We start from the raw sequence: 11,623 nt of genomic DNA on the forward strand, positions 1-11,623 counted from the left end.
CTTCATCAAGTAGAACTTGCCAGAAACCTGACTTGCAGTCGAAACTTGAATAAATGTTTTTTCCTCGTAGAAGAGTCAAGAGTTCGTGCATATTGGGGAGATTATGTGAGTCTCCAATAGTTGCATCATTGATTGCTTTGTAGTTAACAACCATTCGCTTCTTTCCTCTTCTTTTCTCTGCTTCTTTATTGACAAGAAAGGCAGGAGACATATGAGGGGATTTTGATTCTATAATTAGTCTCATATCAAGTAATTCTTTGATTTGTTTGGAAAATTCTTCTCTATCTTGTAGAGAGTAAACCATAGGTTTTTCTCTAATAACCGTTTTGGGATCAATAAGCTTGATTGAAGCTTTCATCCATCCTTTGGTTTTATTTGGATCAATAGGATTTTCAGAACAAACTTTTTCAAGAAGATCTTCAATCTGTTTGAACCTGGTAGTTTGAATAGAAATAATCCTTTCTTTATTAATCTCTTCATGAGTTATATTAGTACCTGGAATTTGTTTTTCTTTAGAACCTTTTTCTTGAGTTTCAAGAAAACCTGGTTTTCCTTTGCTATAGGCCTCTGTAACCTTTTTTATAATTACCATATCATTATTAAGATGAAAGGCAATTCTATCTATCCATTGTATGAATGGTCCATAGACTTGACAGAAGTTGTTACCAATTATGATATCAATTCCTGAATTTTGTTGGTAAATAGTGGGAACATTGAAATGTTCTCCTGAAAGTTCGAGATTAATATTTCTACAAACTTTATTAATTTTTATGGTTTCACCATTTGCAATAGTGGCACTAATTTCTTTGGGAGCGTTTTCCCAGAGTTCATCCGGAATGATGAATTTGCTTGCAAGACATAAAGATGCACCTGTGTCTACAAAACAATGTACTCTAAATTTTTTATATCCTTTAAAGTTAAGGAAGGCAGAAACATAAATAGAGTTTGGATTAGTAAGATTCATGATAAGGGAATCATCAATCTTCTGGAGGTTTACGCAAAAATGGTTAATCTCCTCCTCCCTGAAAAGCGAGGTATGTATGGGACTAGTCTGAGTCATCCGTTGTTGATTCGTATTCTTCAGTGTCTGATGAAGATTCTGTTTCAACATGATATATAAAAACATGTTGCGTACCATCATACTCTTCTTCAAGAGCTTCATAGCCTCCATTGTTAGCGGTTTGTAAAACCTTGACTTTGTCAGGGTATTTTTTTCTATTTGGACATTCGTTTGCGTAGTGTCCTTCTTCATTGCAGATCCAACACCTACATTTTTTCTTTCCTTGCGGACAAGAAGTAGTTTTCTTAGGTGTTTCTTTTGATGGTTTCTTGAAGTATTTTCCTGGTGAAAATTTTCTTCTTTTCTTTTTCCAAAAAGATTTGTATTTCTTTTTGTTTTTATGCTTTTTCTTAGTATAATTTTTCTTTCCAATATCAAAGTTTTTGAAATCAGAGAGAATGCTACAACAATCTTTGCTTATAGTTTTAAGCTTTTGTTGTTTATATCTGTCTTGACAGATTCTATCAATTTCTTCTTTTGCAATTTTTGTTGCGTAAGAAAGACTGGTTTGCTGGATTTCTCCAGTAGCTTCTTTTTTCCATCTGTCTGTACAGGTTTCTCCAATAATTGGAATTTTCATGAGATAAGCAGATATCCATTGCGCATATTCACTTCTCTGTGGAATATCATACAAATATGATTCATACATACATGTGTATTTGTCGAGAAGACTAATATCATGTAATTGGAGTTTAGTCATTGAAACTCTTGCTATGTCAACCTTCTTATTAATGGTGAAGTCTTTATTAGAAATATAATCAAGACCTAAGAAAGTAGTGTATATGACATTTATGAGATTATCAAAAAGATCTGAGCCATGTAGTTCTTCATTCCAATTATTGTTTCTTAGGAATTTCTGCACGATTCCATCAGTTTTGTGTTCTAAAAGTAGTAGAACATTTTTTGCTTTTTCAAATTCATCTGGATTTGTTTGTAAGATTAGTGAAATCTCAGTAACCCATTTTTCTACAACTCTTTCTCTGAGTTTTAAATCTTGGATACAATCAATATTGAGTACATTGATCGTATTGGGTCCTTGGCCACTATTTGGAATTCCATTGTGGACAGGCATTTTGAACTCGTATTTCTTTTTATTGCCTCTTCTTGTGGCTGTATAAGAAGATTCTGCTTCATCATCTTCCATATCTGAATATTCGAACTTAACAGTCTTTGTATTTGTTTTAAAATTATCTTCTTGTTCTGATTCAGTATCGGGTTCATTTATTTTAGTCATTCTAAAATATTGATCAAAAAGTTTGGGTTCTTTTTGATACAATTCTTCACATTCTTCAGTTTCTAAAGATAAAAGCTGAATAAGCTTTTGGTCAGTTTTATCATAATCTTCATATTGAAGGTTAAAGAAATATTTCTCGAGACGTTCAGAGATTGTTTCTTTCATTTTTATTCTTTCTTGAAAATGTTAATTTTCTGGGAATCTTTTGAGCTTCCTAAGTCAGGGTTTCCAACACTAGGATTGGGAGGTGAGTATTTCTTAAGACCTGAATATTTTCCAGGCTTGGTTTTTTGTTCTATGATGGAGATATTCTTGATGTGCTCAAGTATGTCTTTATTACATGGGCAAGAGTCAATCTTTTCAGATAACTCTTTAGTAATGTCTGCAATAATTTTTGCAGATGCTACTTCCAACTGGGTAATGGTTACGTATTTATTGAATGTTAAGTCCATGTTTATAATCAGCCCATCAATTTTTTCATTAAGGAGATTGATTGATCTATTTATCTCGGGTATCGAGGTGATTGATTTATTGAGCTCGGGTATCGAGGTCATCCTATTAGTTGTTTTAACTGATCATGTATATTAGTGATCTTAATGTTGGTTTCCTTAAGAGTGCCCTCAATATTTGCCTTTTTGGCGACTTCTTCAACAAATTGGTTGTTTTTTAAAGAGTTTTCTAAAAGAATTGAATGTTTGTCAATAGACTGGGTTAACTTGATAGTTAATTTATTTTGTCTTTCAATAACTTCGAAGAATTTTTCAAAATCTTTTTTATCAAGATTGTTTTTAACCATAAAGGCTAAATCGTTTTTAAATTGGTTAAAAGGTATTTTATTTTTTGAAATATCTTTAGAAATATCTTTTGAAATACCAAGATAATGGCTTATTTTTGAAGTTTTTAAAAGACATCTTGCAATGATTTGGTTGAGATTATTGCAATGATTTACGATTGTTTGAACACCAGCTTTACCAGAAGTAGAGAAAACGTATTCTTTCTTTTCAGTATTATCGTCAAGAGTTTTAATTTTGACTGTTTTACCTTTTTTATAGAAATGAGGAAAATCAATTTTATTATTCATTTATAATGTCAGTGATTTGTTTGATATTCTGGCGTAGACTATCAATTTTTAAAGACATGTTTCTTATTAGGTTATTATCTTTTCTCTCCGAGCTTTCTCCTATGTGGAGTGAATCCATAGAAATTCTTGGTCTAAGAGTTTCTCCTAGAGCTTTTTTATTTCTAGCTATATTTAAAACCCAAGAGTTTTCTTGAGGATTTATGTCGCAGAATTGTTTATCTTTGACATGGCCTATTTCTGAAAAGACATCATCAAGTTCGATGTACTCGTCTTTCTTATAGTCTATGCTATGGTGACTGTTGGTCAGGGCATATCCTATGAGATATGTTATGGTGAAAGGTTTATCACCTGGACTCATTAGGTCACTTCTTTCAAAGTGATGTATAAAAGATAAGGTTTTATCTATATTTGCAGATTTTAAATCCAGAGCAAACTTTGGATAGACTGAAAACATAAACTTTTGGTAAGCAAGGTTTCCCTTTGCAGCACCTAAGATGCAGTCCTGTCTGTCAGTAATTCTGTTGTCAATTAAGGCCATTTTTATGGGAGAATTTATTCCTGCTTGGAATTGGGATTTTAACAAAATTTTTACAGCTCCGATATGGACCATTCTAATTTTTGATCTAATCTCAACTGGAATACTTTTTAAGTTATTATGTATTTGCTCCTTAGTTAAAAGGGGTAGAAAGACAGCTCCTATTGTATCTTTTATGTCTACGGACATTTCTTTAGTACTAACAAAGTAGAAAATTTCATTTTTCCTTTTAAGGGGATTTAGAATACTAAGTTTAGAAGGAACATTTTTGAAAATGTTTTCTTTCTTTATTTTTAAATCAATTTTCTTAACTCTAGAGAGAAGGTCTTGTTTTATTAAAAGATTTGCATGAAAGCCGTCTTCATCTTCAACATAAGTTAAGATTTGTTTTTCTTCTGAATTATTTTCTTCAGTGTTGTTGAAAATTTCATTATTCATTTTAAGAAAAGCTAACAGGTTAAAATAAACTTTCTGAGTTTTGAAACTAATTTTTTATTTCTATCAAGATGTTCTTGATGTACTTTTTGCTTATGCAGGAGATACATACGTATATTAACCAAGTTTGGTATATATTCGTGAGTATGTTTATTTTGTGCTTGTAGAATTCTGAAATCTATATGCACCAAGTCTTTTTTATTATTGAAAAGTATTTCTTTATGTTGAGAGATTTCAATCTCTTTATTATGAATATGTTCAAACTTTACTCTGTAAAGTGTTTTATTGAATGTTAAATATGGCATTACATTATAAATTGTGCAGCGCACCTATCCTATCCTTGCCCGAAGGGACAGAGGATTTCGTTGTATATTGCGACGAGTCCAAATCAGGGTTTAGGTTGTGTGCTTATGTAGAGAGGAAAAGTTATCGCTTATGCCTCGAGACAGCTGAAGGCACACAAAGTTAACTATACAACTCACGACTTGGAGTTAGGAGCAGTGGTCTTCGCACTAAAGATTTAGAGACATTATCTCTACGGAACCAAGTGTACGATCTTCACTGACCATAAGAGTCTGCAACATATCTTCGATCAGAAAGACTTAAACATGAGACAACGGCGATGGGTAGTGTTGCTCAGTGATTATGAGTGCGAAATCCGCTACCATCCCGGCAAGGCCAATGTGGTGGCAGATGCACTTAGCCGAAAGGAAAGCTCAAGCAACAGGGCAAAGACATTGACAATGACCATCCATTCTCACTTATCCACACAAATCCGAGAAGCCCAGTTAGAAGTAAAACCAGAGAACGTATTGAATGAAGCCTTGAGAGGAATGGATAAGAAACTTGAGATCATAGGTGATAGAGTCTATTGTTTCATGGATCAAATCTGGACCCCAAAGTTCGGAGGTTTCAGGGAGGTTGTTATGAATGAAGCTCACAAGACCAGAAACTCCGTTCACCCAGGTTTGGACAAGATGTACCTGGATCTCAAGAAGCTATACTGGTGGCCAAATATGAAAGTCGAAATCGCTACCTTCGTGGGCAAGTGTCTGACTTGCGCCAAGGTAAAGGTCGAGTACCAGAAACACTACATGAAAAATAGCCTTTAATGATGCGCAAACAACGACACTCGCAGATTGAGGATACGCATTCTTGTGTGTCCATAAAAATAATGTCAGGTTTCCAAAAACTGAAGCATAGAGGACACGTATTTTGGCGTACCCTTAAATTAGTGTCTAAAAAAACACGGAGGGCACCTTTTATAAATAGTGTGTCGTCTAGGCCTTTCGTTTTATAATATTTTAATGAAACACGCGTCTCCATCCATATAGCATCTCTATATACCTAAGGAGGGAAATAAAATCCCAAAAATCAAAAGCCCCGCTCATTCTCCTTTCCCTTGTTTCCACCGGTTATGCTATTGATTTTTTGATTCGTTCACACTCTAGAACAAGTACATACATCACTCTCTTATCATTCTCCTTTAATTTCTTACTCTTGCAATTAAGGATTTAGGGTTTTTTCATATTACTGTTCCAATTTTTTTATGTTCAGGTTTGGATTTTAGTCAAATGGCATCCCTAAAGGAAAGTCTAATGCGTCGAGACGTCGGCCCATGGTGTCGACAGTCCGTCTCACCATCCCAGCTGGTGGAGGAATACCTGGACCACCGGTAGTAGGTCATTAAAAAGTAAACGCTTGCACCCATAAATACATATCGGAAGACCTGATCGCTGGTACTGTGATGTTTTCAAAGACAAACTTTTGAGATGAGTGTTCGTTTCCCTTTAGTGACCTCATTTCTTAAAAATGTTGGTGGAATTGACTCCGGGAGTGGGCGTGCAGGTCATGTTGTTGCATCAACCATAACCCTAAAACACATCTATGAAATCGCAAAGGTGAAGCAAGTAGATCCGTAGCCAATTTCTTCCACATCGAGCCTCACACTAACTGGTTCGGCGACTGCAACTCCCTTGAATGTAGCGTCGATCAACAACTACGAACCCTAATCGATAATTGCATGGATAAGGTACTTGTTGGCTATTAAATTCTATTCATCTTAATTTCCCCTTTCATATATGTTTTTCATTAGTTCTTTATTTGTATAATCAACCACTTTCTCCCAAAGATGAAAGGATTCTTTCTCCAAATCCTTCTCCAGATGCAACCCTCACAGGGTCCATGAGAAATATATCCAACTAATTATTGGAAGAACATTATTGAAAGCCTAACTGTGTTCTTGATACATTCAAATTTTTCGTGCTCATGAGTTTGAGGAACATGCTGATGGAAAAACTAGGCTTTTATTACTTATTTTTGTTACATTTTTGTTACTTCCTTTTGTTACTTCTTTTTGTTACATTTTCTTGTAATCTGCAGGGGGCTTTCAAGGAAACATGGACAGGGGTAAAACAGACAACAATCGTCATATGAAGCTTATGCACTCGTATCTATTTACAACAAGGTGCAGACCACTGCTCTTATATCTTTTCTTTGGTCCTATTCCTTAAGTAGTAACAACCTTTTTCTTAGATTTTGTAAATTATGAAAATCATGACATGTTTGCATCTGTGGAGACAATTTGGAGATAAGAGACTATGAGTTTTGCAATTTTTGAAATCAAGATCATTGATTGTTCTTCATCTCTAGAATATGATTTTGTCCATTGTATGATAAAACCCTCCAAGACAGCCATTACCAGATCAATATCATAAGTTTGATGATGATCACCAGAAGAGTCATGATCATGTGAAGGTAATAATAATATCAAATCACTTGGTGTTGCCTCCTCTAACTGAAAGCTACATTTCCTAATGAGTATCATACGTATGGATGGAGATGCCCCTAAAATATTCACCATGCTAAGGAGTCTCAGTAGGAATCGAACTGAAACTGATCCTCTATCTTCTGGAATAAGGCTTACAATTATCTCAAGTTGTTTCTTTCTGTTTAAAGATTCTTCTTGAGTGATTTGAGAAGATGTTGATGTTTCAGGCTGATCAGATCTACTCCTTGTAACATCTGGAAGCCAATGACATGCATAAACATGCAAAGCTTCACCTATAAGCTTTGGTGGAATCATGTCCGTTGACCTTACAGTATTAATGACACATCTGAATAGGTCTATATTAAGGTCTGATATGTCTTCTATCCACCAATCTTTGGGTGCAGATTTTTGCTTCTTTTGAAATTGGTAATTTCAGGAAGAGTTGTTGATGGAAGAAGCCCAAGTAGGTCTCCTGTAAGGTAAAAAGACGTAAATGCCCTTATCATTGAAAATAGCATCCGTAAAAAAAAATTGTCTGTTTAAAGTTGATGTTTTGTTAGGAACCTGATGGACTATTCACTATTCTATACGTGTTTGTTACTATTCACTAGCAAAATACAACCAGGTTGACTTTTTCTCCCTTTCTTCTTTCACAATATTTTTTACTTTATTATAAAAATTAAGTTAGAAAACAATAAGTCAAGAAAATGAGTCTATACAATATGTTATTCAAGACAGTTTTTAACGAAAATTAATGGTGGATGATATTATCAGCTTTTGAGAATTGAAGAAGAGCTTGGTTCAGAGGCAGTTTATGCAGGAGCAAACTTCTGGAAGCCAGTGGAACCTTAATAGATTTTTGTTGATAGATATGAGGAAGAGTTGTCCATAAACAATTACCAATCTATAATAAGCACAATTTAAGCAAAATTAGCCTACCAAGCAATATCTTGACTTTAACTAATTACTGACATCTACCAATCTATTGAAACTGTTTACTTTATGTGCAAAATGAGTGTACTAAAATTTATCATATGCTGGAGCCTCAACAACTTTACAAACCTTCAAAACATTATAATTATAATAATTATTATTAGAGTAGTTGGTGTTATTACAGCCTTCAATTTTCCTTGTGTTGTTCTTGGTGAGCAATAGCATTACAACACTTCTTAATATATTGATTATCATTGATAAAGATGAGTTTGGCATACATGGAGTTCAAAAACATATATCAGGTTCAAACCTTTTAGCATCTTGTTAATTTTTGACTTATTTGTCTTTGTGCATAAGGGAGTTTACCTTTGGTTTATTTTATATATACTAATGTTGTAATTGGTCTTGATATTGTTTTATAGGGAGAATGTTTGTCAAGAAGTTGGGTAGTGTAGTAACTCGGATATTTGAAAATGCAGGGAGCTTTTACTATCTTTTGAGAAGGCAACAGGGAAAAAACATTGTGGATCATATTATATAGGTATATATAATTATAATTTCAAGTGGTACAATTAAAGAAAAAAAAACTAAATCTACACTTTGTTTTTTATTTGCAGGGATGGTGTAAGTGATGGGCAACTAATGAGCCGAAAGCAACTTCTTTAATACAAGAGTGGGGACACTGTTCTCTGTAATAATGCGGTTAAATTCTATACATTTTGTGTATATCCTGGTGTTTTCAAGGCGAGAAACATTTCCAGATTTGGATTGTGTTGACTCGGTGAGTTCAGTGGAAAAACTCGTTATACTTTGAAAGACCTTAATGAACAGGGACTAAAGGTATCTTCTCCTTGATTTTTAGGCTTATTCTAACATTAATTAGTTGATCCCTTTACGAGGTTATTATCAATGTATCCGCATCCATGGTAATGAATCGACACTTGCAATCCAAGTTTTAGGTTAAGCTTCTTATAATTCTTGTATTGTGTCCTTGGGTTATTTTCTTTTTTGATGGTGGGATGTCAAAATAAACGATTCTTATATAGACTACAGAGCGAGAGCTATGTTATTCTTGTCTCTTCAACTACATTTAACTAAAGAAACACAATTATCTTATTAAATTTAACTCAAAACCCATAGGGCATTGGTCTTGTAAACACTGAAATCACTCAAAACTCAAAACAGTATATACCAATAAACAAATATTCAGTAGATTTCTGATATAATGACTTGTGTTGATGCAATTGTTTCTTAAATATTCAAACATGGTGCAATACAATTTCAAGAAAATCAAAAGGGTACCCACTGGAAAAGACTTTGTATACCTGAAAGTGTTCTTGAAGCAGACCAATTGTTCCAAGAAAATTTGATAAGACAAGAGATTTACATCTGAGAGAAATGGTCATCATTAGGGCTTGATCCATCAAAAGCAATGTAAAGGGTGAGAAGTGAGTCAAGGGGTAGAAAGAGGGAGAGGTCATCTGATCATGGTGATGGAATGGATGTGGATGATGATGAAGGGTCAAATAAGAAGATGAATATAAGGTCAAAGTCATGGTCAATGTCGAGGTCAAGGTCAATGTCAAGGACACCTGTGCATGAATTGGTTCCGGGTGAAGGGTATAAGAATTCGGCTCAAAAGCTGAAGGCATTTAAAATGGGAAAGAGTTCAGTTCACAAGAGGAATAAGGCTGCTAAAAAGGGTGAGGGAGATAGCGTCATTCCGACATTGAATTTGCTTTTTGGATAGGTTTTGTTCCATAAAAATGCTTCTGTCAATAACTGATTTTATGCACACATTGGATTTTTCTGATTAGAATCCATTGAATCATTGAGTTTCAGTCAATAACTAACATTTATTTGTGCATATGAAGCTTATGATTGTTGTTTAAGAGCTGTTCAAATACTACTTATACTCCCTCTCTCTCTCTCTCTCTCTCTCTCTCTAATAACTTTGTGAAGAATTGTACTTAAAACACGATTTTTGTGCAGCTTCCAGAATTTATAATGGGTCTTGCAAAGCTTGCTTTACTTTCTGGTGAACGTTCATCTTCAAAGGTACTTGTTATATGCAGAGAAAAGGGTCATAGTCTAGCATCATGTCCCACATCCATATTTACACTTACATACCCTCATTTGTCACAGGTTTTTGGACCCATAAGCCAGGCCTTGCATCATGCACCCCAGTAACCTGAATCTCACAATCTTCTAGTGCTTGTTTTTGAGGCAAGATGTGATTATCGATGTCCTATTACAGCTTTTAAGTTAGCACGTTATGTAGTCAACACTTCTTCTCGTGACACCTCAAAACTCCTTGATATATCAAATAATTTGGCAAGGTCACACTGTAAGGTAATTATTTGATTTCCTTTCTTATATATTATATATTTTCACAATAGATTTAACATTTAATGCCTTTATTTTACATTGATGCAGGATGGTAAAGCTTATGAGGCAGTGCAAGAATGTGAAGAACTAACGAAGAAATGTTTGTATTTGTGAGTATTGCCTTCTCTTTCATTCCTACTTCGTTAGTTGTTGCTATTATGAAGGTAGGCCACTCTCCGGTTGTATTTTTCACATAATTGACAAGGAGTTGTTGTATCTATTCAGACTAGGCTTAGAGCAATGGTTGCAAGAGATGAGTTCAGAAGAAGAAGAAACAAGGCTGCAACTATAGTTCAGGTACTATGGATGAATTATGTTTGTAAAGTATTTAAGAAAATGATTAGAAACAAGGGTGAATTTGTACATATTAGTTAGCTACTTGCAGGTTGATCTTGAATAACCAAAGGGGCAATGGATTGTATTTTTTGTATCTAAATCGTTTGTAAATTTTTGTTACAACTTCTATTGATTTGTTTTATCTTTCCATGGAACGATTATTTGTAAGACATTAAATTTATGCAATGGATTTGATTTTTTGTATATGATATTTTATTTTCTATTATGAAACATTAAAGACAAATTTAATTTGAAAATAAGTAAATCTATAAATAATATATTTTTCAACATTTAAAATTATGATACGCAAAAATGTGTGTCGTCTTCATTTATGACATGACCTTTCTTGACGGGGGCTTTCTTGATATGCATTGCGTGTCATTAACATGCGTGTCGTAAGGTTACGACACGCGAATGCGTGTCGTCTTCCTTTATGACAAGGGCTTCCTTGATACGCATTGCGTGTCGTAAACGCGCGTCGTAATTGCGCGTCGTAAATGAGCGTCGTAAATGCGCGTCGTCTTTCTTTATGACAGGGCCTTCCTTGACGCGCATTTGCGCGTCGTCTGAGCCTTTTACGACACGCAATGAGCGCCGTAAAGGTTGTTTTCCTAGTAGTGAAACCCTCGGGTCTGCTCCAGCAGCCCAAGATAGCTTAGTGGAAATGAGAGATGATCTCTATGGATTTCATCACCAAATTACCCAAATCTCCGAGTGGGTACGATACCATTTGGGTAATTGTCGACCGATTGACAAAATCCGCTCAATTTCTCCCGATTAAGGAATCATTCAAGATGGAAAGACTCACGCGAATCTACATCCAAAAGATAGTCCGACTACACGGTGTACCT

General features: G+C 34.6%; 1 pseudogene; it reads right to left on the reverse strand.

The window, feature by feature from the left end:
- Window positions 1–6,899: 6,899 nt before the first annotated feature.
- On the reverse strand, window positions 6,900–7,430 carry LOC145049748 (BTB/POZ domain-containing protein At5g47800 pseudogene; annotated as a pseudogene).
- Window positions 7,431–11,623: the final 4,193 nt, after the last annotated feature.

Source organism: Lactuca serriola, chromosome 5 (assembly GCF_051521515.1).
Source record: "Lactuca serriola cultivar US96UC23 chromosome 5, Lser_US96UC23_V15, whole genome shotgun sequence".
Taxonomy (NCBI): Eukaryota; Viridiplantae; Streptophyta; class Magnoliopsida; order Asterales; family Asteraceae; genus Lactuca; species Lactuca serriola.